The sequence below is a fragment of the Mobula birostris genome, assembly GCF_030028105.1.
Source record: "Mobula birostris isolate sMobBir1 chromosome 1 unlocalized genomic scaffold, sMobBir1.hap1 SUPER_1_unloc_1, whole genome shotgun sequence".
Classification (NCBI taxonomy): domain Eukaryota; kingdom Metazoa; phylum Chordata; class Chondrichthyes; order Myliobatiformes; family Myliobatidae; genus Mobula; species Mobula birostris.
This window is the reverse complement of record NW_027274035.1, coordinates 134404-160274: the sequence shown is the minus strand read 5'-3', so window position 1 is coordinate 160274 and position 25871 is coordinate 134404. Positions and strand designations below refer to the sequence as shown.

At 41.7% G+C, this 25871-nt stretch overlaps 1 protein-coding gene across 2 annotated transcripts in view; it reads left to right on the top strand.

The window, feature by feature from the left end:
- Positions 1-25871, top strand: part of LOC140191983 (uncharacterized) — a 194720-nt gene that overhangs the window by 154493 nt on the left and 14356 nt on the right. The gene's annotated exons all lie outside the window — the stretch shown is intronic.

The following is a 25871-nucleotide window of genomic DNA, read 5'->3' as shown; positions in this document are numbered from 1 at the left end:
TCACACTGAATAACAGCGCAGACAAAGCAAGAAATGAGTGATAGAGTCCGACAGAGATGGAAAGAAATGCGAGAGAGAGAGAGAGTGAGTGTGTGGGCATGAATATAGGGGCAGGAAGAGGGGAAGAGTCAGGTAAAAAGATATGCAGAGAAGGTAAGAAGGATAGAGATAAGAGATAGACAAAAGAAAGGGACAGGGACATGTGGAAAGGAAGACAGAGAGTGAAAGAAGACAACTGAGATAAAAGCAACACACATCAAAGTTGCTGGTGAACGCAGCAGACTACAGTCAGACTAGGCTACAGTCAGGGATTATTGGCAGGAGGAGGGCTCTTCTCATAGTGTGGCCTAGTGTCTCAGAAATAACATGATCTCATGAGAAATATTCAGGTGAGCCCTAAAGTTCTTCAGAATTGAACAAGGATCTCCTTGTTATCAGTACAAACTTTAGCATCTGCTCCATTCGCACTTTGCTGACTCCCTTTCCTTAGACCACATTCTTACTCACATACACAAAATGCAAACAACAGGAATTCTGCAGATGCTGGAAATTCAAGCAACACACATCAAAGTTGCTGGTGAATGCAGCAGGCCAGGCAGCATCTCTAGGAAGAGGTGCAGTCGACGTTTCAGGCCGAGACCCTTCGTCAGGACTAACTCTTCTCTTACTAACTCTTCCTTCAGTTAGTCCTGACGCCAATGCAGTCATCGATGTAGCGGAGGAAAAGTGGGGGACAGGTACTAGAATCCGTTTGGAACATAGATTATTCCACAAAGCCAATAAAAAGGCAGGCATAGCTAGGACCCATATGGGTGCCCATAGCTACACCTTTAGTTTGGAGGAAGTGGGAGGAGCCAAAGGAGAAATTACAAGCATTTGTATTAAGAGTAAGGACTAATTCCACTAGATGGAGCAGAGTGGTGGTTGAGGAGAACTGATTAGGCGACACTTCACCTGTGAGTCGGCTGGGGTGATATACTACGTCCGATGCTCCTGATGTGGCCTTCTATATATTGGCGAGACCCGACGCAGACTGGGAGATTGTTTTGCTGAACACCTACGCTCTGTCCGCCAGAGAAAGCAGGATCTCCCAGTGGCCACACATTTTAATTCCACATCCCATTCCCATTCTGATATGTCTATCCACGGCTTCCTCTACTGTAAAGATGAAGCCACACTCAGGTTGGAGGAACAACACCTTATATTCCATCTGGGTAGCCTCCAACCTGATAGCATGAACATTGACTTCTCTAACTTCCGCTAATGCCCCACCTCCCCCTCGTATCTCATCTGTTATTTAGTTATATACACACATTCTTTCTCTCACTCTCCTTTTTCTCCCTCTGTCCCTCTGACTATACCCCTTGCCCATCCTCTGGGTTACCCCCCCTCTTGTCTTTCTCCCCGGACCTCCTGTCCCATGATCCTCTCATATCCCCTTTGCCAATCACCTGTCCAGCTCTTGGCTCCATCCCCCCCCCCCCCCACCGTCTTCTCCTATCATTTTGGATCTCCTCCTCCCCCTCCCACTTTCAAATCTCTTACTAACTCTTCCTTCAGTTAGTCCTGACGAAGGGTCTCGGCCTGAAACGTCGACTGTACCTCTTCCTAGAGATGCTGCCTGGCCTGCTGAGTTCACCAGCAACTTTGATGTGTGTTGCTTGAATTTCCAGCATCTGCAGAATTCCTCGTGTTTGCGTTTTTAAATGTTCAGGGGATATTTGCATGGGGTTCTGCGTAGGTATGTTCCCATGAGACAGGTAAAGGATGGTAGCATACAGGAACCGTGGTGTACAAAGGCAGTTGAAAATCTCATCAAGAAGAAAAGAAAAGCTTCGGAAAGGTTCAAAAACTGGATAATGAAAAAGATTTAGAAGATTATAAGGCTGGCAGGAAGGAGCTTAAGAATGAAATTCGGAGAGCCAGAAGGGGCCATGAGAAGGCCTTGGTGAGCATAATTAAGGAAAATCCCAAGGCATTCTACAAGTATGTGAAGAGCAAGAGCATAAGACGTGAGAGAATAGGACGAATCAAGTGTGACAGTGGAAATGTGTGTATGGAACTAGAGGAGATAGCAGAGGTACTTAATCAATACTTTGCTTCAGTATTCACTATGGAAAAGGATCTTGGCGATTGTAGGTATGACTTGCAGCAGACTGAAAAGCTTGAGCATGTAGATATTAAGGAAGGGGATGTGCTGGAGCTTTTGGAAAGCATCAAGTTGGATAAGTCACCGGACCCGGACGAGATATACCCCAGGCTACTGTGGCAAGCGAGGGAGGAGATTGCTGAGCCTCTGGTTTATGATCTTTGCATCATCAATGGGGATGGGAGAGGTTACGGAGGATTGGAGAGTTGCAGATGTTGTTCCCTTATTCAAGAAAGGGAGTAGAGATAACCCAGGAAATTATAGATCAGTGAGTCTTTCTTCAGTGGTTGGTAAGTTGATGAAGATGATCCTGAGAGACAGAACTTATGAACATTTGGAGAAGCATAATATGCTTTGGAATAGTCAGCATGGCTTTGTTAAAGGCAGGTCATGCCTTACGAGCCTTATTGAGTTTTTTGAGGAGATGACTAATCACATTGATGAAGGAAGAGCAGTAGATGTAGTGTATATGGATTTCAGCAAGGCATTTGACAAGGTACCCCATGCAAGGCTTATTGAGAAAGTAAGGAGGCATGGGATCCAAGGGGACATTGCTATGTTGATCCAGAACTGGCTTGCACACAGAAGGCAAAGAGTGGTTGTAGACGGGTCATATTCTGCATGGAGGTCGGTGACCAGTGGTGTGCCTCAGGGACGTGTTCAGGGACCCCTACTCTGCGTGATTTTTATAAATGACCTGGATGAGGAAGTGGCGGGATGGGTTAGTAAATTTGCTGATGACGCAAAGGTTGGGGGTGTTGTGTATAGTGTGGAGGACTGTCAGAAGTATCAGCAGGACATTGATAGGATGCAAAACTGGGCTGAGAAATGGCAGATGGAGCTCAACCCAAATAAGTGTGAGGTGGTTCATTTTGGTAGGTCAAATATGATGGCAGAATATAGTATTAATGGTAAGACGCTTGGCAGTAAGGAGGATTAGAGGGATCTTGGGGTCCAAGTCCACAGGACACTCAAAGCTGCAGCACAGGTTGACTATATGGTTAAGAAGGTGCATTGGCCTTCATCAATTGTGGAATTGAATTTAAGAGCTGAGAGGTAATGCTGCATCTATATAGGACCCTGGTCAGACCCCACTTGGAGTACTGTGGTCAGTTCTGGTCACGTCACGACACGATGGATGTGGAAACCATAGAAAGGATGCAGAGGAGATTTACAAGGATGCCACCTGGACTGGGGAGCATGCCTTATGAGAATAGCTTGAGTGAACTCGGCCTTTTCTCCTTGGAGCGATGGAGGATGAGAGGTGACCTGATAGAGATGTGTAAGATGATGAGAGGCATTGATCGTGTGTATTGACAAAGGCTTTTTCCCAGGACTAACATGAGAGGGCACAGTTTTAAGGTGCTTGGAAGTAGATACAGAGGAGATGTCAGGGTTTTTTACGCAGAGAGTGGTGAGTGCATAGAATGGGCTGCCGGCGACAGAGGTAGAGACGGATACAGTAGGATCTTTTAAGAGACTCCTGGATAGGAGCTTATGACATGGAGCTTAGAAAAATAGAGGGCTATAGGTAACCCAAGGTAATTTCTAAATTAAGTACATGTTCGGCACAGCATCATGGGCTGAAGGGCCTGTATTGTGCTGTAGGTTTTCTATGTTTCTATGACTACTTCAAAAACAAAAAAATTCAATTGAAGGTAATTGAAATGGAACTGAATAAAGTGAGGGTAATAGAGATGTTTGAGTTAATTGAGAAGAGCCAGCATATACAGTGGATTCTGGTTAGCTAGACCATTAGGTAATCAGGGCAGCCGCTTATTTGGGACAACTCTTAAAGAATAAAAATGTATCCAGAGAAAAGCCAGGATTCCCTTTGTTTATCTGGGACACTCTGCTGCTTAATTGGGGCAAGAGATTGTTGTCGAACAGTTTTTAACTAGTGTCCAGTTGTGTGGCTGTTAGTCACTACACCGTACTTAGACCACACAGTTTTTAAATAGCATCAGTTCCATCTTCTTGTGTTCAAAAAGCAGCAATTTTAGTCTCTGTAGTTGACGATAAAAAAGCATGAAGACTATTCCAAACTGTTTAGCGAACTGCATTTTCAAGCATTCAAGCTTAGAGATTCAAGAAATAGCTGGGAGTGAAAATGAAATTATTTCACTACTTCAGCAAGTTAGGAATTACAAAGAATCCGAAATTATTGACAATCATCTATTTTATTTAGAGATACAACATAGAATAGGCCCAGACCAGTCCAATGACCAGTCAACCTACCTGGTACATCATTGGACAGTGGGAGGGAACTGGAGCACCCGGTAAAAACCCATGCATTCCATAGGGACACTGTACAGAGACTCCTTACAGTGGGCTAGGCTACTGAGTCCAAAGCAGACAAGTTTTGCCAAAGCAGCACACACAAATTGCTGAAGGAACTCAGCAGGTCAGGCAACATCTATGGAAGTAAATAAATGGTCGACGTTTCAGGCTGAGACCCTTCTTCAGGACTGAGAAGGAAGCGGGAAGATACCAGAATAAAAAAGTGGAGGTGGTGAAGGATGCTAGCTGGAAATTGAAGGTGAATCCAGGTGGGTGGGAAAGGTCAAAGGCTGGAGAAGAAGGAATCTGATAGGAGAGAAGAGTGGACCATAAGAGAAAGGGAAGATGGAGGGGACCCAGGGGGACGTCATAAGCAGATGAGATGAGGTAAGAGTGAGGAATAAATTAAGGCAATTGGGAGGGGAAATCATTTTCGGAAGGAGAATTTGACATTTCTGCCATCAAGTTGGAGGCCACCCAGACAGAATACCATCCTGAGGGTGGCCTCATCTTGGCTCAAGAGGAGGCCATGGACCGACTTGTTGGAACATTATGCTAAAGTTTATGGAGTCTCCTTTAGACCACAGTAAGAGGTTATTGTGACTATTCAGATGCAAACATCTCCATGCAAATAAGAATACTGAAAATTTCATATTTCTTATCACAATCAAAATGTAGTAAGAGTTGCTTAACTATTAGCTCACTCATAGTGCCCTGAGCTCTGGCATAATTATTTAATGACCTTCAAAAAATGTCATTTACATCAGGGGAAACTAAGAATAGCACTTTCACATAATTTGCTTCAATTCTTTCTCACAACATCAAAGAGTCATACAACACAGAAACAGATTCTTTAGCTCACTAGGTCCATTCCAATTCTCTAGTACCCATATTACACAAGTCCACACTCATCCCATTTTACTCTCCCCATTGCTAGATTCTATAATTATCCTACACATTTAGAGTCAATTTACAGTAGTAAACTGACTTACCAGCCCATATGTGAGAGGAAACCAGAGCACCTGGAGAAAGCCCATATGGTCTCAAGGTAAACATGCAAACTTCACAGAAACAGCACTGGGGGTCAGTAATGAGCTACAGTCACTGAAGCTGTAAGCTAGCAGATCTACCTGATGTGACACTGGGGCATAATTACATTTGATGAAAAGAACATTGCACTGGACGTTGAGCCTTAGTTATTAAAGTTAGTCTGGCAGAAGTTACAATCCTTCCTTAAGTTGCAACATCTGATAGAGTAGAGATCATCTCTGTAGGTGTCATTGTTGATATGCACCTGTTATTTTCTCAACTGCAGGTCGACCTTCACTAATCTGGCACCATTGGGACCTGAGGAGTGCCAGATTAGTGAAAATGCTGAATTACAGAAGGATCGCATTAAGCAATAGCTAACCTTCACTAATCCGGCACTATTGGGACCGGAAGGGTGCTGGATTAGTGAAAATGCCAAATTACAGAAGGATCTCATTAAGCATAATCAGTGCTTAAAGGAACCGGATTACAGATAGTTGGATTAGTGAAGGTCGACCTGTATCTGCACACTACCTTGATTGTCTTGTTATTGCATTTCAAATGAAACAAGGTCTAAGAAAATAATTTTCATGACTTATTTTCTGCCTCTACATTATTGTACCACTTGTCTCCTTATCCTCTAATATCTTGATAACAGTGACCTTGGTTTTGATTGCAGTCAGTGACTGTGTCTTGGAGAATTCCAAAGATCCCATACAATCTGAGTGTAAAAATTTCCCATCATTTCCTGCCACCATCTCATGCATGAAGTGTCAGGAGAGTGTAATAGAGAACTTCCTTCTGGCCTGTAGGTGGATAAATCACCTGGACCAAATGGACTACACCTGAGAGTCTTGAAAGTGGGAGCTGAATAAAATACCTGAAGTCAGGGAGGGGCCCCAGAGGACTGGAAAATTGCAAATGTGACGTCTCTGCTTAAGGAGGGAAAGAGGCAGAGAATAGGAAATTTAGAGGCCAGTTAGTCTGACCTCAGTGGCTGGTAAAATTTTAGAGTCCATTATTAAGAATGAAATTATGGAGCCTTGGAAGTACGCAAAATATGGTAAAGTCAGCAAGGTTTTGTTACAGAGCGAGAAATCTGTTAGAATTTATTGAGGAAGTAACAAGCAAGTCAGGCAAGGGAGAAGTCAGTGGACATTATTTATTTGGATCTTCAGAAGGTCTTTGACAATATTGCCAAAAAATTGAAGAGCCAACTGTGTTAGAGGCAAGTACTATCATGGATAGAGAATTTGTTGACTTGTAGAAGTCAGAGAGTAGGAATAAAGGTGTCTTTTTCGGAATGGCTGCTGGAGACTAGTGGAGATCCACAGAGATCACAACTCACTTTATGCATTAATGTATGTGGACAGACAGGCAGTTTTGAAAAGGGAAGGTGTCTGCAGAAGTGGACAGGCAGTTTTGAAAAGGGAAGGTGTCTGCAGAAGGACTTGGGACAGCTTGGGAGAGTGAGCAAAGAAGTAACAGATGGAAATTCAACATAGGGAAGTGTGACATTATGCGGTTTGGTAGAAAGAATAAAGATGTACAGTGTGTATATGTATTACACTAACTGTTTTCTAAATGGAGAGAGAATTTGGAAATCAGAGGTGCAAAGGAACTTGGGAATCCTAGTTCAGAATTAATCCTACTTAATGAGAGAGGTCAGAACTGAATGGCCAGACTGGTTCAAATGGAGAGGAAGGTGAGAGTAACCACGTTACAACAGTGGTGTGTAGAAGAGTATTGCTGAATGCACAGTCCATCAGATCTTGAACTGGATGGGCTACAGCAGTAGAAGACCACGAACATACACTCATTGGCCACTTTACTAGGTACAGGTGGTAAAATAAATACATCATTAAATAAAAAGAGAGCAAAAGTACTGAGGTAGCATTCATGGGTTCATTGTCCATTCAGAAATCTGATGGCGGAAGGGGACAAGCTGTTCCTAAATGTTAAGTGTGTGTTTCAGGCTCCTTTCTGATGGCAGTCCCAGGTGGTGGGGGTCCTTAATGATGGATGATGCCATAATTAAGGTGTGTATGAGGTGTTAGTCAGACCACATATGGAATATTGTGAGCAATTTTGGGCACTGTTTTCACAGAAAGATGTGCTGGTCTGAGAGACGGTCCAGAGGAGGTTTACAAGAATCAGGGTCGACAAAGGAGATGCAGTAGACATGATGTACTTGGATTTTCAGAACCCCTTTGACAAGGTGCCGCACATGAGGCTGCTTAGCAAGATAAGAGCCCATGGAATTACAGGGAAGTCACTAGCATGGGTGGAGCTTTGGCTGGTTGGCAGAAAACAGAGAGTGAGAATAAAGGGATCCTATTTTGGCTGGCTGCCAGTTACCAGTGAAGCCCCACAGGGGTCTGTGTTGGAACCGCTGCTTTTTACGATGTATGTCAATGATCTGGACTACGGTATTAATGGATTTATGGCTAAATTTGCTGATGATACAAAGATAGGTGGAGGAGCAGGTAGTGTTGGGAGCCTGCAGAGAGAATTAGATAGTTTAGGGGAACGGGCAAATAAGTGGCCAATGAAAGACAATGTTGGAAAGTGTATGGTGGAAGAAATAAATGGGCAGACTATTATTTAGATGGGGGAGAATTCAAAATGCAGAGATGCAAAGGGACTTGGGAGTCCTTGTGCAAGATACCCTAAAGGTTAACCTCCAGGTTGAGTCGGTGGTGAAGAAGGCGAATGCAATGTTGGCATTCATTTCTAGAGGTATAGATGTTAAGAGCAGGGATGTGATGTTGAGACTCTATAAGGCACTCGTGAGACCACCCTTGGAGTATTGTTTGCAGTTTTGGGCTCCTTATTTTAGAAAGGATATACTGACATTGGAGACGGTTCAGGGAAGATTCACAAGAATGATTCCAGGAATGAAAAGGTTACCATATGAGGAACGTCTGGCAGTTCTTGGGCTGTATTCCCTGGAGTTCAGGAGAATGAGGGGGTATCTCATAGAAACATTCCAAATGTTAAAAGGCCTGAATAGATTAGATATGGCAAAGTTATTTCCCATGGTAGGGGATTCTAGGACAAGAGGGCATGACTTCAGGATTAAAGGACATCCTCTTAAAACTGAGATGCAGAGAAATTACTTGAGTGAGAGGGTGGTAAATCTGTGGAATTTGTTGCCACGAGTGGCTGTGGAGGCCAAATCATTCGGTGTATTTAAGGCAGAGATAGATAGGTTTGTGATTAGCCAGGGCATCAAAGGGTATGGGGTGAAAGCAGGGGAATGGAGATGACTGGAAGAATTGGATCAGCCCATAACTGAATGGCAGAGCAGACTTGATGGGCCAAAAGGCCTACTTCTGCTCCTATATCTTATGTTCTTATGGAATGAAATGCTTAACATATGAAGAGCATTTGATATCTACGGGCCTGAAGTCAATCAAGAAGAAAGGAGGAGGATGTAATTGAACCTTACTGAATACTGAAAAGCCCAGCTAGAATGGACATAGAGGATGTTTCCATTAGCAGAAGTCAGGATCCAAGAGCACAGCCTCAGTAGTAAAGGGACATCTGTGTAAACCTGAGATAAGGAGAAATTTCTTCAAGCAGAGTCATAGAATAGTACAGCACCGAAACAGGCCCTTTAGCCCAACTGATCCATACTAATGAACATGCCAAGTCCCATATTGTTCCCCTTCCAACATAACCCCATTCTTCGAGGAATGTACTCCCTGTTGAACCACTGTTTTGTTTTTAGGGGACTGTTTAATGTCTTTTTCTCAGTTAGCAGATAAATATGATTTATCTAATGTACACTTTTTTTTAGATATTTACAAATCAGGAATTTTTTAAGTGTTTTGTTACCAAATTACCCTTCGGCTTATCCACCTAATATGATAGATGTTCTCTTTCAGTTTAAACCATTTCAAAAAGGGTTGATAGCTATAATCTGTAAACGGTTATTGAGTTTATGAATGATATCTAACAATAACATTACACGCACTTGGGAATTGGAACTTCAAGAGTCATTTTCAGATAGTCAATGGAGTAAAATTTTTCATTTGGTTAGCAACTCATCTATTTGTGCCCGTCATTCCTTGATACAGTTCAAGGTAGTGTACCAGGCCCATATGTCAAAGGATAAACTAGCACGTATTTTCTCCAATATTAATCCTATTTGTGACAGATGTAATACTGAGTTGACCACTTTAACTCATATGTATTGGTCTTGTGTAAAGCTAGATAACTTTTGGAGAGATGTTTTTAAAACACTATCAAGAGTTTTGGATTTGGATCTACAACCTCACTTGCTTACGGCAATTTTTGGGATTATCCCAACGGAAGCAGGAAATATTCCTGTTTCTGCTCAACATGTGATAGCCTTTTCGACCTTACTGGCTAGGAGAGCCATTTTATTGAAGTGGAAGGATTCGAATCCACCTACGGTCTTTTATTGGCTCTCCTCTATCATGTCCTGTTTAAGTTTAGAGAAAAAAGGAAGGCGGACATTTGATACATCCTTTAAATTTGAACAAATATGGTGACCTTTTATCCAATATTTTCATTTAATTTGATTTATTACTCTTTCAAGTTTTTTGATGTTTTAGATTTGATCAGAAAGTTTTTCTTTTCTCTTTTTTTTGGTTGTATCCTCAAAATGGACTGCCCAGTCCCTTTTTTTTGTCTTGTTTTGTTTTGTTTGTTCTGGTCTTTTTTATAGTGTGGTGGGTTTTTTTTCTCTCTATTTAAAACCCTTTTTTTCCTTTCTCCTTTTAACTGGTAAGAGGAGAATTGTTATTTTCTTTTTTTTATTATATATTTCATACTAGTTTAACAATATCTATGATTTTGACAGTGTCTATTTTAATTTTGGTTACTGATATATATTTGAACTAATTCTCTTGATTATATTTGATTGTATCTATTTTTTTTTAAATCAATAAAAAGATTAACAAAGAAACAAAGAATGAACCTCTGTTTATTTTCTGATCTTTGGGGTTCTACTGGGAGTCAGGAATGATGAGCAGTCTTAATTCCAATATTTCAGTTTATTTTAGAGTACAAAGAAACATATAAATGCTAAGTAAACTCAATAAAGAGCTGAGAATCGATACGAAGAGGTGTATGGATACAAAGGAATAGAGAAGCTAAAATGGTGCCTCTGAAAGATCTATCACTTTTATAATAAGTTAAGGAAAATTCCTTAAATAGGAATGAATTAGTTAATAGGCTACTTATTTAAAACAATTACATCACGTGGGTAATGTGCGATTACTTAGCTAATAAAAAATGAGAAAGGTGAGAAACTGTTAGTTTAGCTGCTACACTGCTTTCTGCCACCAAGTGTGAAAAATACAATTGTTTCTTAAAAAGTACAAATCTTATAAGAAGTATTATTTTAAAAAGCCGTAGTTTTCAACATCCCTATATATGTTTAAATCTTTCTGCTGTAACATACACTAATTATTGTTCCACCCCCACCTCTCCACCCTGCCATCAGAATCTTACTGCCTTGTCAGCTGACATGAAGGCCAGCAGTAAAACAGATGAAAAATTGAGTATTATGCACCTGCTTTTACTATGCAAAGTGTCTTGATTATTTTTGGAGACTACACACTGAGGCACAGTTTTGACTTTGTTCAGTTTAATAAAATGTGTCAAAATTAAAATTCAGGATGAGATTTGAAGTTGCTACATTTAAATGCTTCTTCTCCAGAATGATGCGCAAAAAATTGCAGATATGCTAAACTACTGGGTATGCACCATCAGCCAAGTTCAGACAAGCCAAGTGTTGATAAGAAATGTAATTAACTGGATTAGATTTTTCTAAAAGGGTAAATTAACTTTTTATGCTGTCCCAATGTGTTGAAGGGGGTTAATGTTTTGCCTAGGTCCTTATCTGGACTTCTAGTACTGTTTTTATTCTTAGACTTCCAAACATTTTATTAAAGAGTGATGCAAATCAAAATTTATTTAGCATTCTGATAAAATGTTCTGTTTTGCTTGCATAATTATGCTCATATTATCATGAGTTTCTCCTCAAGCTGTGTTTCCAGTGCTTGCTGATATTGGACTCTGTCACTCACCGGTTGTCTTGGGTTTGAAATGTAACTTCTAGCTTGACTTATCCTATTTCAACCAACGCTCGGGTGCTCTTGGAGCTTCTGTGTTTAGTGAGATCATTTAGTTTTACAAGCCATTTTGGTCCCAGTGCAGACTAAAATATTTTGAACTGCTGGAGAACTTTATATGTCCAGATGATTATCTCTCTTTATGTATTAAAAAAGAGTTTACATTTTGCAACTTTTATTCTGACAGATATAATGCTTTCCTTTAACCTCCAATATAATCCCACTTTATGTCAATATGGCCATGAGCATAAAATCAAGTGACATTCATTGCATTTGCTTGCCAAGTTTCAGTCAATACATTTTAAATAAAATCTAGACAATATTGTTAAGTGCTCCAACTTTTGGCTCTTGAGTGAGCTTAATGGGAGAGGTTGGTTGTGCAAAAGAAGATTATGTATGAGGATAATGAGAATATGGTTTCATTTATTTCTTATTTAGAGATTCAGCGTTGTAAGCCCTTCCAATGAGCCCATGCTGCCCAATTACACCCGTGCAACCAATAAACCTACAAACCCATGTGTCTTTGGAAAGTTGGAAGAAACCAGAGCATCCAGAGTAAACCCACACAGTTACTATTGTGTTCGTTATTGAGGGATAGTGCAGAGCACACCAGGATGCCAGCATGCAGTATAGTCAACTCAACTTTATTGATAATCCTGCTTGAACAGTATGTGACTTCTCCCATGTGGGAGTGGCTAACTGAGTGGCATAGGAAAACCACTATTAACTGCCACTACATCTCCCTTCCTGAAAAAAATAAAAGCTAGGCACATACTTCTTGTCTATAGAGCTGCATTGAAATTATAGTTAATGATATTGTGCAATTCCATTCACTTTAACGATAACACATAAATTATGCTCCTTACATAAATATAAAAAAGAATTGCCAACATTATAGCTGTCTTTCTCTTTGTTTTTAACACACACACACTCTCTCCCCCACTTTCTCTCTCTCCCTCTCTTTCTCTTTCCCCAATTCCTTTTTTTCAGGATACTCAACTGAACTTTATTGATAACCCTGCTTGTACAGTATGTGAACTCCTCCCATGTGGGAGTGGCTAACTGAGTGGCATAGAGAGAACAGACAAATTCCTTACAGATAGCATTGAATTGAACCCAAGTCATCAGCGCTGTAATGACGTTATGCTAATTGTTACGCTACCATGTCACCCTGAATTATTTCTCAGCAAGTAATGTTTAACTGTATCCCCTCCCTGGGCTTAGGATAGGAGCTGATCCCTCCTTTTATGTATCAACTTGTCCATCAAGACCAAGAAAACTCTTGACAGTAAGTGTAATGTAAAATATGAGGGTGATGTGACCATTGTGATTGAACATTTGGCCATGTGCACAGATTGTGTGTTGAGCAATGAATTGGAAGACGAATTATTTTTTTCCTCCTTCTTGGCTACATGGCTAACATGAATCTTCATGACTACCTACTCTGTTTGCCTTCTGAGTGCGTATCTTGAAGTTATCTTGTCCTGAAGAGCCAACATATCTGTTACTGCCCACCAGGGACTTGAGTAGAGTGTTGAAAGCCTTGGGGCAAGGGCTTTCCCATCTGCACCATACTTTGCTCTCTCCCCATGCTGGCTTACCTGTAGAACATCTGACCTCATATACTTCAGCTGGAAAGCACATCTCCATTTAAAATCTACTAACTAGCTGTCAACAGTACGAGAGAGCTTCAAGTGGAGCTGGTAGCACACAACAATTGTATTTTGCAGATGAAGGTGAAGGTGATAATGATTATAGCAAGCAACCTCTGCCTTCAGTAATATGTTTCCACTTTGTAGGAGAAAATCAGTCCTTTCTGTTGGCCCTAATACACCAAGTTTGGAGGCTAATAGCGAGGAATGATGCTTCTACAATATTAAATTTAAAAAAAAGTAAAATTCAATAAATGAACTTAAAATTCCAATCACATCTTTTAACATCATCTTTTGAACCATTGAACTGCAAATGGCTGGATTTGCTGTTAGACTGTGAAGAAACATTGTAGAACTCAACCATCTTTGAAGATTTTATAATTCTTGCTTCATACTTCTTTAATAAAATCAGATCAGCAGAAAGGGATAGAGAATTTTGAATCTAACAGTAAATCAGCAGGTAAGGCTAGAGATTACAAAAATAGGGAAAGGACAGAAGCTAAAAACAGTCTGCATTGAATGCACCTTAATTTCAAAACAAAACTCATGGACTTGAGTAAGTATGATTTGATAGCCACTACAGAAGCATGGCTGTAAGGCAACCTAGACCATGAATGGAATATTGAAGAGTACATGACATTTAAGGACAGGAAGTTGGAAAAGGTAGAAAATTGTCAGTGGGTTTGTTTGAGAAAAATGACCTAACTTCAAAATACTAGGATGTAAAACTTGCAGTGAGATGAAACACCATCTAGAACACCGGTGTACAAGCTCCCTAACAGTAACCACATGGGACAAGAGAGAGAGAGAGAGAACATAAATGTCAGAAAGCTACATTTGTAATAATGAGGGATTTTAATCTATGTATGGTCTGGCAGAGGTAGCCTTTTGACAAGTTCATGAAGTGTCTTCATGATAGTTTCTTGGAACAGCATTTTCTGGAGCCAGTTGGAGAACAAGCTATGCCTGTTGTTAATGGAGGTGAGAAACAAGATAGAATGTAGCTGTAGTCCTGATATAATTGAATATTACAGTTAGTTTGATTGAAAAGAGGGGTGCAATGCCAGCATGTTCAACTTAAATAAGAGCAATTATGAGGGCGTTGAAGTGGACTGACAGATAAGGTTAGGGGATTGGTCAATCAAAATGAAGGAACAGACATTGAAGGGAATATGTCCTAAATTCCTGGTAGAGGATCCTCCATCTTTGGTTAATTACAGAAGAGAAATATAGTTCCAAAGTTAAAGACGCCTATAGTACCGTTAGTGGCAGATTAAAAGACCAGACAAAACATTAAAAAACAATGACTGAAAGATTAATAAAGAAGGTAAAGTACACATTATGTCAATATTATTGGGAGGGGGTGGAGATTAATGAAGTTGGTCCTATAAGAAGTGATTCTGGGGGGGTGAATACAGGTGTCCCCCGCTTTTCCAATGTTCGCTTTATGAAACCTCACTGTTACGAAAGACCTACATTAGTACCCTGTTTTCGCTTTCAGAAGGTGTTTTCACTGTTATGAAAAAAATTCAGCGCGCGATAAAAAGCAGCGTGCGCCCCGAGCAGCCACTCTCCCCGGATTCGGAACGGCAATCTCACCAGCATTGCTTTAACATGAGCCTGTGAGCAGTCGTTTGCAAGATAAGTTCTATGGTGTCGGAAGAGCCTGAAAGAGCTCGTAAGGGTGTTACACTTGGCGTAAAACTAGACATAATTAAGCGTTTCGATCGTGGTGAACGAAGCAAGGACAAAATGAATTTGGCTTGTGGAAGCTGACGAAGATGATGTTGAAGAGGTTTTGGCATCTCATGACCAAGAACTGATAGATGAAGAGCTGATGCAATTGGAAGAGGAAAGGATAACAACCGAATGAGTAATGATAACATACGCCTTTAATTTTGAAAGGGTATGTAGGCTTAGGGGATATTTGCAAGATTCTTTGAGTCCTTACAAAGAACTGTGTGATAGAAAAATGCGCGAGGCTCAGCAGTCAAGCAAGCCTTCCACATCAGCCACAGCAGACGACGAACCTCGACCTTCGACATCGAGGCGGGCAGTCATAGGAGAAGATGAGTTGCCTGCCCTGATCGATGATGAGATGACACCCCCGTGTCCCACCACCCCAACACCTGGGCCTTGGACAGATACTGTACCGATTCGCGGAGAATGCAGCGGTAGCCGGGAGGCACACAGCCCATCTTTAAGAAGAAAGCTGAAATAAACATGCTAATTAATTAGGTGCTGCCCAACACATAATTGTCGGCCCAGATCAGAGGCGATGCAATTGGCAATCGGCACTGATCTGGGCCGACAATTACGTGTCCGGCAGCACGTAATTAATTAGCTTGTTTATTTTGGCTTTTTTCTTAAAGATGTGCTGGGTGCGTCCCGGCTACCGCTGGACCACTGCGTGCTTCGCGGCAATGTATCAGTTAGTGGCCCGGAGGGTGGGGGCCACTGCACCACCCAAATTCTAACTCAGCCTAACACACCATCATCAGTGTGCTCGGTGTTGAACCAATTCTGGTAAGTGATACTACACTGTACATACATTATTTCTACTTTATATCGGCTGTGTATTTTTACGTGTTATTTGGTATGATTTGGCAGCTTCATAGTTTAAAGGTTACTGGAGAGCACTTGCGCCGTGTCTTTGCCAACAGCGCTTGCGTGAGATTTTCTGCCAACGGCGCTTGCATGAGATTTTCGCTACGGAGAACTGTGCCGGCAATGATTGTGGAAAAATATTTCTACTTTATATAGGCTGTGTATTTATCATATCATTCCTGCTTTTACTATGTGTTACTGTTATTTTAGGTTTTATGTGTTATTTGGCATGATTTGGTAGGTTATTTTTGGGGCTGCGAACGCTCACAAAATTTTCCTATATAAATAAATGGTAATTGCTTCTTCGCTTTACGACATTTCAGCTTACGAACCGTTTCATAGGAACGCTCTACCTTCGGATAGCGGGGGAAACTTGTATTAGAAAATAAGCAAGTGAATTAACTTTTTCATCGGTCTTTTTAATAGGAAATACATTTACCATTTCACAAATAGCTATGAATCGGGAAGTGGAAGCGAGGATGAAACTTGGAAAAACTAAAATCGGTTGAGGAGTAGTACTATACCTAACAGTTCTCTGGGTTCTTCCGACGGTTTGAAAAGAAATGGATTTTGCAGTCCAGTCCTTGGCTGAAACATCAACTATCTGTTCATTTCCATAGATGCTGCCTGACTTGCTGAGCTCCTCTAGCATTTTGTGTGTGTTGCTTTGGATTTCCAGTATCTGCAGAATTTCTCACGTCCATGTTTTCGAAATGTTTTAATTTTCTAAAATTTACCATAGATACGGAAGGTTAATCGGATTGGAAGATTGTGAATGTTAATTCTACATTCAAAAGGAAGAATGATAAGTTTAAAACTGTCTTTTGGAAAATTTGAGAAGTTATTGTTAAAGGTGTCACTGAAAAAAGTTCCAAGTAATTAGCCAAAATTAAGATGGTTTTTTGAAAGGGAAATTGTTTCCAATCAATTTATTGAAGTAATTTGTGCTGTGGTTGAGGGAAACTGGTACATGTTGAACACTTCGATTTTCATAAGACATTTAATAAAGTGCCACCTTAAAGGTTATTACAGAATGTAGACCCTTATGGTTTAGGAGATCATATAGTGATGGAAATGGAGGATTGGTTGTCCAACATAAAGCAGAGATTTGTTCAAAATATGTGGTATTCTAGAGCATTCTGTGCTGGAGCTGCCTCGTGCTCTTACACTTCATATGAATGAAGGGCGTTTAAGGGGGCAGGGAGGGAACGTCCACTCAGACCATGAGAGACCTGCGTCGGGCACTTTCATGCCTTACACGGAGTTGAAGGTATGGTGCTAAAATTTCTGATGATGCAAAGTTTAAGTAGGAAAGCAAGTTATGAAGAAGATATTGATTTGCACCTAATATTGATTGGCACCTGATTAGTTCCAAGGGTTTAGATGGAGCAGAGTTTGTTAAGTGTGTCCAGGATGGATTCCTGTCACAGTATGTGGACAGGCCGACCAGGGGGAATGCCATACTAGATCTAGTACTAGGTAATGAACCGGGTCAGGTCACAGATCTCTCAGTGGGTGAGCATCTGGGGGACAGTGACCACCGCTCCCTGGCCTTTGGTATTATCATGGAAAAGGATAGAATCAGAGAGGACGGGAAAATTTTTAATTGGGGAAAGGCAAATTATGAGGCTATAAGGCTAGAACTTGTGGTGTGAATTGGGATGATGTTTTTGCACGGAAATGTACTATGGACATGTGGTCGATGTTTAGAGATCTCTTGCGGGATGTAAGGGATAAATTTGTCCCGGTGAGGAACATAAAGAATGGTAGGGTGAAGGAACCATGGGTGACAAGTGAGGTGGAAAACCTAGTCAGGAGGAAGAAGGCAGCATACATGAGGTTTACGAAGCAAGGATCAGCTGGGTCTATTGAGGAATATAGGGAAGCAAGAAAGGAGCTTAAGAAGGGGCTCAGAAGAGCAAGAAGGGGGCATGAGAAGGCCTTGGTGAGTAGGGTAAACGAAAACCTCAAGGCATTCTTCAATTATGTGAAGAAAAAAAGGATGACAGGAGTGAAGGTAGGACCGATTAGAGATAAAGGTGGGAAGATGTGCCTGGAGTCTGTGGAAGTGAGCGAGGTCCTCAATGAATACTTCTCTTCGGTATTCACCAATGAGAGGGAACTTGATGATGGTGAGAATATGAGTGAGGTTGATGTTCTGGAGCATGCTGATATTAAGGGAGAGGAGGTGTTGGAGTTGTTAAAATACATTAGGACAGTTAAGTCCCCGGGGCCTGATGGAATATTCCCCAGGCTGCTCCATGAGGCGAGAGAAGAGATTGCTGAGCTTCTGGCTAGGATCTTTATGTCCTCGTAATCCACGGGAATGGTACCGGAGGATTGGAGGGAGGCGAATGTTGTTCCCTTGTTCAAAAAAGGTAGTAGGGATAGTCCGGGTAATTATAGACCAGTGAGCCTTACGTCTGCGGTGGGAAAGCTGTTGGAAAAGATTCTTAGAGATAGGATCTATAGGCATTTAGAGAATCATGGTCTGATCAGGGACAGTCAGCATGGTTTTGCGAAGGGCAGATCGTGTCTAACAAGCCTGATAGAGTTCGTTGAGGAGGTGACCAGGCATATAGGTGAGGGTAGTGCAGTGGATATGATCTACATGGATTTTAGTAAGGCATTTGACAAGGTTCCACACGGTAGGCTTATTCAGAAAGTTAGAAGGCATGGGATCCAGGGAAGTTTGGCCAGGTGGATTCAGAATTGGCTTGCCTGCAGAAGGCAGAGGGTGGTAGTGGAGGGAGTACATTCAGATTGGAGGATTGTGACTAGTGGTGTCCCACAAGGATCTGTTCTGGGACCTCTACTTTTCGTGATTTTTATTAACGACCTGGATGTGGGGGTAGAAGGGTGGGTTGGCAAGTTTGCAGACGACACAAAGGTAGGTGATGTTGTAGATAGTGTAGAGGATTGTCAAAGATTGCAGAGGGACATTGATAGGATGCAGAAGTGGGCTGAGAAGTGGCAGATGGAATTCAACCCGGAGAAGTGTGAGGTTGTACACTTTGGAAGGACAAACTCCAAGGCAGAGTACAAAGTAAATGGCAGGATACTTGGTAGTGTGGAGGAACAGAGGGATCTCGGGGTACATGTCCACAGATCCCTGAAAGTTGCCTCACAGGTGGATAGGGTAGTTAAGAAAGCTTATGGAGTGTTAGCTTTCATAAGTCGAGGGATAGAGTTTAAGAGTCGCGATGTAATGATGCAGCTCTATAAAACTCTGGTTAGGCCACACTTGGAGTATTGTGTCCAGTTCTGGTCACCTCACTATAGGAAGGATGTGGAAGCATTGGAAAGGGTACAGAGGAGATTTACCAGGATGCTGCCTGGTTTAGAAAGTATGCATTATGATCAGAGATTAAGGGAGCTAGGGCTTTACTCTTTGGAGAGGAGGAGGATGAGAGGAGACATGATAGAGGTGTACAAGATAATAAGAGGAATAGATAGAGTGGATAGCCAGCGCCTCTTCCCCAGGGCACCACTGCTCAATACAAGAGGACATGGCTTTAAGGTAAGGGGTAGGAAGTTCAAGGGGGATATTAGAGGAAGGTTTTTTACTCAGAGTGTGGTTGGTGCGTGGAATGCACTGCCTGAGTCAGTGGTGGAGGCAGATACACTAGTGAAGTTTAAGAGACTACTAGACAGGTATATGGAGGAATCTAAGGTGGGGGCTTATATGGAAGGCAGAGTTTGAGGGTCGGCACAACATTGTGGGCCGAAGGGCCTGTACTGTGCTGTACTATTGTATGTTCTGTATTCTAAGATATAAGAAGGCTACAAAGATATATAAGTAGATAGAGTGTACAAAAATAGCAAATGAAGCATTGTGTAGGAAGGAAACACGAGACTGTAGATGCTGGAACAGACAAACTGCTGAACAGAATCTGTTGAGGGAAAAATGTAGGATGATGTGGAAGTATTAATTTTGGCAAGAAAAATAACAAGAATATGTCCAGATGGTGAGTGATTGCAAAGATCTCAGATGCAAAGTAACCTCAGTGCCCAAGTATATGATTGACAACATGGAAGTATGTAATTAGGAAAACTCACAGGATTTTACTGCTTTTCTTCTGAGGCTGTTCATTGGGATTGAGGACGTTTCTAAACAGATAAGAATCAGAATCAGGTTTATTATCACCGGCATGTGACATGAAATTTGTTAACTTAGCAGCAGCAGTTCAATGCAATACATAATCTAGCAGAGAGAGTAAATATAATAATAAATAAAAATAGAACAATAACAATTAAACAAGTAAATCAATTACATATATTGAATAGATTTTAAAAAATGTGCAAAAACAGAAATACTGTATATTTAAAAAGTGAGGTATTTAGCTTAGACACCAAAACATACAGTGAAATGCGTCGTTAGCGTCACCAACCAATACAGTCCAATGATGTGTCGAGGGAAGCCCGTAAGTGTTACCATGCTTCCAGCACCAGCATAGCATACCCACGGCTTTCTAACCCTAACCCTTTGGAATGTGGGAGCAAACTGAAGCACATGAAGGAAACCCACATGGTCATGGGGAGAATGTACAAGGTCTTCACAGACGGCGGCGGGAATTGAACCTCAATCGCTGATTACTGGTGCTATAAAGTGATGCGCTAACCACTACGCTACCTTGTGTGCATCCTGAGGTGATTGATGAAGCTAGTGAGGGAAGCACAGATACTTTCGCAGTTGGAGCAGGAAATGGGTGTCGGGGTGGGTAAGTGGATAGATGGGTACTTTGTGAGGAAGTACACTCCTTCAACCGTTCATATAGGGCTTCATACAGCAACTTCATGTTCTCAACTGAACATTCCTCCTCTGCCTTATGGAGTTGGTTGTGGGCCAGTGATTCTCACAGTCAATACTTGATTTTTCAATGAGTTGTATTTCTTCCCTCTGTCTCTTCCTGTGACAGTTTGAGGTAGAGTGTCTGATTTGGGAGTTGGTGTTGATTGTGCAAGAAGTGTGGAGGCAGCTGAATTTAATTAGCTTGTCAGTGCTGGAGATGTTGGTCTGGGAAGACTCAGATGCTGTATGATTTATCCTTCCAGTGGAATGTAATTAGAATGGAAATTTATATATAAGCAGGGAAGTTATGCTTCATTTACATAGGGCATCAATGAAATCACATCTGGAGCACAGTATATAGGTCTGCTCCTTACTTAATGAAAGACATACTGTAAAATACTGAATGTGGTTCAGAGAAGATTAATTCGGCTAATTATTAGGCAGTATTTTTTAATGAGGAAAGGGTTTGAGAAACTTGGCTTCTATCTGCTATAGCTTAGAGGCATGAGAGGAGACTTGACTGAAGCAAATGATACCTTGTGGGATCTTGACAGGATGGATATGGGGAGGATATTTCCTCTTGTGAGACGATCTAGAACCATGGTCACTGTCTTGGACTGCATATTTAAAAAAGATGTGATAAAACATTTTCTTTGACAGGTGTGAATTTTTTGAACTTTTCCTCAAAGTAGGGAAGGGGGTGTGGTAGCAGACTTTCAGAATAGCTTTTAAGGCAGAGGTTAAGTTTCAGTTAGCAAGGGGGTGAAAGATTATGGGACTTGGCAAGAATTTGGAGTTGAGATTACAGTCAGATTAGTCATGATCTTAATGAATGGCAGCAGTGCTTGGGGACATAATGGCCTTTCCTGCTTCTGATTCATATGAGCTCTCCTCTCTTACATTTTTATACCTTATTTCTCCTGCATTTAATGTAGTAGTAATTTCCTGTGCAGGCCACAGAAAGTAAATTTGGTTACACTCAGCATGACTGGAATTTTGAAACTTCCCAAAAATTATGCTGGTTCAGTACAGGTGAAGATGACATTCAGTAGTTTATATTCATTCATTATGTGCTTCTCAACGGTGGAAGAGGATGACACATCACAACGGCAGTGAAGGAGCCCCACTGACCCTGACCATGATCTGTCAAGGTCAGCCTCCCCACGTTAAACAAAGTCAATGAATGGCCTCTACAGCCACCTGAGGACCCACCAATAGACAAGAGCATCGTACTCAACTCAAGTGATTGCACTGCCACCCCTCCTGACGCTTCATGGGACCATCTGGATCAGAACTGAGCAACCAATACGTATGGCATGCAGAAAGTTAGAAACTGCATTTATTATACCACACACATAGAAACATAGAAAATAGGTGCAGGAGTAGGCCATTCGGCCCCTTGAGCCTGCACCGCCATTTATTATGATCATGGCTGATCATCCAACTCAGAACCCTGTACCAGCCTTCCCTCCATACCCCCTGATCCCCGTAGCCACAAGGGCCATATCTAACTCCCTCTTAAATATAGCCAATGAACTGGCCTCAACTGTTTCCTGTGGCAGAGAATTCCACAGATTCACCACTCTCTGTGTCAAGAAGTTTTTCCTAATCTCGGTCCTAAAAGGCTTCCCCTCTATCCTCAAACTGTGACCCCTCGTTCTGGACTTCCCCAACATCGGGAACAATCTTCCTGCATCTAGCCTGTCCAATCCCTTTAGGATCTTATACGTTTCAATCAGAGCCCCCCTCAATCTTCTAAATTCCAATGAGTACAAGCCCAGTTCATCCAGTCCTTCTTCATATGAAAGTCCTGCCATCCCAGGAATCAATCTGGTGAACCTTCTTTGTACTCCCTCTATGGCAAGGATGTCGTTCCTCAGGTTAGGGGACCAAAACTGCGCACAATACTCCAGGTGTGGTCTCACCAAGGCCTTGTACAACTGCAGTAGTACCTCCCTGCTCCTGTACTCGAATCCTCTCGCTATAAATGCCAGCATACCATTCGCCTTTTTCACCGCCTGCTGTACCTGCATGCCCACTTTCAATGACTGGTGTATAATGACACCCAGGTCTCGTTGCACCTCCCCTTTTCCTAATCGGCCACCATTCAGATAACAATCTGTTTTCCTATTTTTGCCACCAAAGTGGATAACTTCACATTTATCCACATTAAATTGCATCTGCCATGAATTTGCCCACTCACCCAACCTATCCAAGTCACCCTGCATCCTCTTAGCATCCTCCTCACAGTTAACACTGCCGCCCAGCTTCGTGTCATCCGCAAACTTGGAGATGCTGCATTTAATTCCCTCATCCAAGTCATTAATATATATTGTAAACAACTGGGGTCCCAGCACTGAGCCTTGCGGTACCCCACTAGTCACTGCCTGCCATTCTGAAAAGGTCCCGTTTATTCCCACTCTTTGCTTCCTGTCTGCTAACCAATTCTCTAACCACATCAATACCTTACCCCCAATACCGTGTGCTTTAAGTTTACACACTAATCTCCTGTGTGGGACCTTGTCAAAAGCCTTTTGAAAATCCAAATATACCACATCCACTGGTTCTCCCCTATCCACACTACTAGTTACATCCTCAAAAAATTCTATGAGATTCGTCAGACATGATTTTCCTTTCACAAATCCATGCTGACTTTGTCCGATGATTTCACCGCTTTCCAAATGTGCTGTTATCACATCTTTGATAACTGACTTCAGCAGTTTCCCCACCACCGACGTTAGGCTGACTGGTCTATAATTCCCCGGTTTCTCTCTCCCTCCTTTTTTAAAAAGTGAGGTTACATTAGCCACCCTCCAATCCTCAGGAACTAGTCCAGAATCTAAAGAGTTTTGAAAAATTATCACTAATGCATCCACTATTTCTTGGTCTACTTCCTTAAGCACTCTGGGATGCAGACCATCTGGCCCTGGGGATTTATCTGCCTTCAATCCCTTCAATTTACCCAACACCACTTCCCTACTAACATGTATTTCACTCAGTTCCTCCATCTCACTGGACCCTCTGTCCCCTACTATTTCTGGAAGATTATTTATGTCCTCCTTAGTGAAGACAGAACCAAAGTAATTATTCAATTGGTCTGCCATGTCCTTGCTCCCCATAATCAATTCACCTGTTTCTGTCTGTAGGGGACCTACATTTGTCTTTACCAGTCTTTTCCTTTTTACATATCTATAAAAGCTTTTACAGTCAGTTTTTATGTTCCCTGCCAGTTTTCTCTCATAATCTTTTTTCCCCTTCCTAATTAAGCCCTTTGCCCTCCTCTGCTGAACTCTGAATTTCTCCCAGTCCTCAGGTGAGCCACTTTTTCTGGCTAATTTGTATGCTTCTTCTTTGGAATTGATACTATCCCTAATTTCTCTTGTCAGCCACGGGTGCACTACCTTCCTTGATTTATTCTTTTGCCAAACTGGGATGAACAATTTTTGTAGTTCATCCATGCAATCCTTAACTGCTTGCCATTGCATATCCACTGTCAATCCATGGAGACAATAAAATAAAAATGCCATCCTCCAACTGCAAATGGACGAGGCACATACCAAATATTTGCCTCTCAAAAGTAGTTCATCAGAGAATTAAGATATTTGACAAAGAGAAAACAAAGGGGAAGTGAAGTGAGATCTGGTTTTGAATTGAGGAGATATGATTTCGATGCAGAACCTGAAAGGTAGTAGATACAGATCCAATCTTATCAAAAGAGTATTGATGGGTAAAGTCAAAGTGCAAATTGTTGCTTTTTTAAAGAGCCAGTGCAGATCCAATGACCAAACCACTACCTACTATGATGTATAACAAAGTGTGGTTATATAATCTGTCCCTGGTGTAGCCCTGGCACCATCTCTATACCATATCATCCTGCATTTTACATACTCTTCCTTGGTGATATGGAAATGGTTTTCACATGACTACCATTGATACTTTGATTTGAGTCACTGTTGCCATTCTTATAAATTGATAGTGTTGTATAGCACTGAAATGGGGCCCTTTGCCCACCGTATCTGCGCAGACGTTTCTACCTTTTCATTTGAACATATTGGGGACCATGTCCATCTATGCCTTGCCTATTTAACAGTCTATCTAAATGACTCTGAAACATTGCAGTTGCATCTGATTCCACCACCACCTCTGGCAGAGTTTCAGAAATCAACTACTCAAGGGGTTCCAAGTACATTTATTATCAAAGTGTGTATGCAGTTTACAACCCTGAGATTCATCTTTTCCACAGAGAGCCACAAAACAAAGAAAAGCATGGAGCCCTTGAAAGGAAAACCCTCAACCCTCCCCCCCCCCCGCACAAAAGAATCAAATCGTGCAAACAGCAACAAGAAAGAACGGGTCAAAACACAGAAAATGAAACACAAAATCAAAAGAGTCCATATTCAGTGCCGCTCAATGTTCGTTAGTCTAGTCCATAAACTGCTGACTCAGAACTTCGGTACCATCCTTCGACTGCATCGAGGGAGAGAGAGACCATTCAAATGCAGGGGCCGTCCCTCGGGAGCATTCTCTGTGTAAAATAAAAAATATGACTCAGATCCTCTAAGTCTCCTTCCTCTCACTTTAGACCTATGACCACTTGTTATTGATATTCCCACCATGGGAAAAGGATTTTGCCTCTTGTAATGTAGTTTACTTCTTTCAAGCTCATTCTATCCAATCTCTACATAACTAAAGATATCCAGTCTAGCTGAGATGTTGGTGGATTTCCTCTGTACCCACTCCAAAGGAATCATATTCTTCCTAAAGTGTGGTGACCAGACTTGTTCAGACAATACTCCAAACTTTGTAAAGTTGCAATACAATGTCTCAACTCCTACAGTGTATTCCATAACCCAGCCTAAGAGGACAAGCATGCAAAATGCATTGCTCACCTCATAGGCCTGTGTTGCCACTTTCAGGAAACCATAGACTTGCACCCCTTGGTCTTTCTGTTCTTCATTTCTTTGTACCCTATCATTTTCTGTATGTGCCTCACCCCTATTAGACATGCATTACCGTGCACTTGTCAGGATGAAATTCTACGTATTAATATTCTGTCCAATTTTTATTCTGATTCATACTCAGCTGCAATCTTAGACAACCTACTTTGGTGTCCACAGCACCACCAATCTCCATGCTGCCACAGACTTATTAATCATACCTAATGTGCATCAAAGGTTTTCTGAGAGTGCTGTTAGCTGCTTGTGCTGTGCCTGGTCCTACACTGTATTCCCTCACTGAAGCAGTGTGAGTTGTGC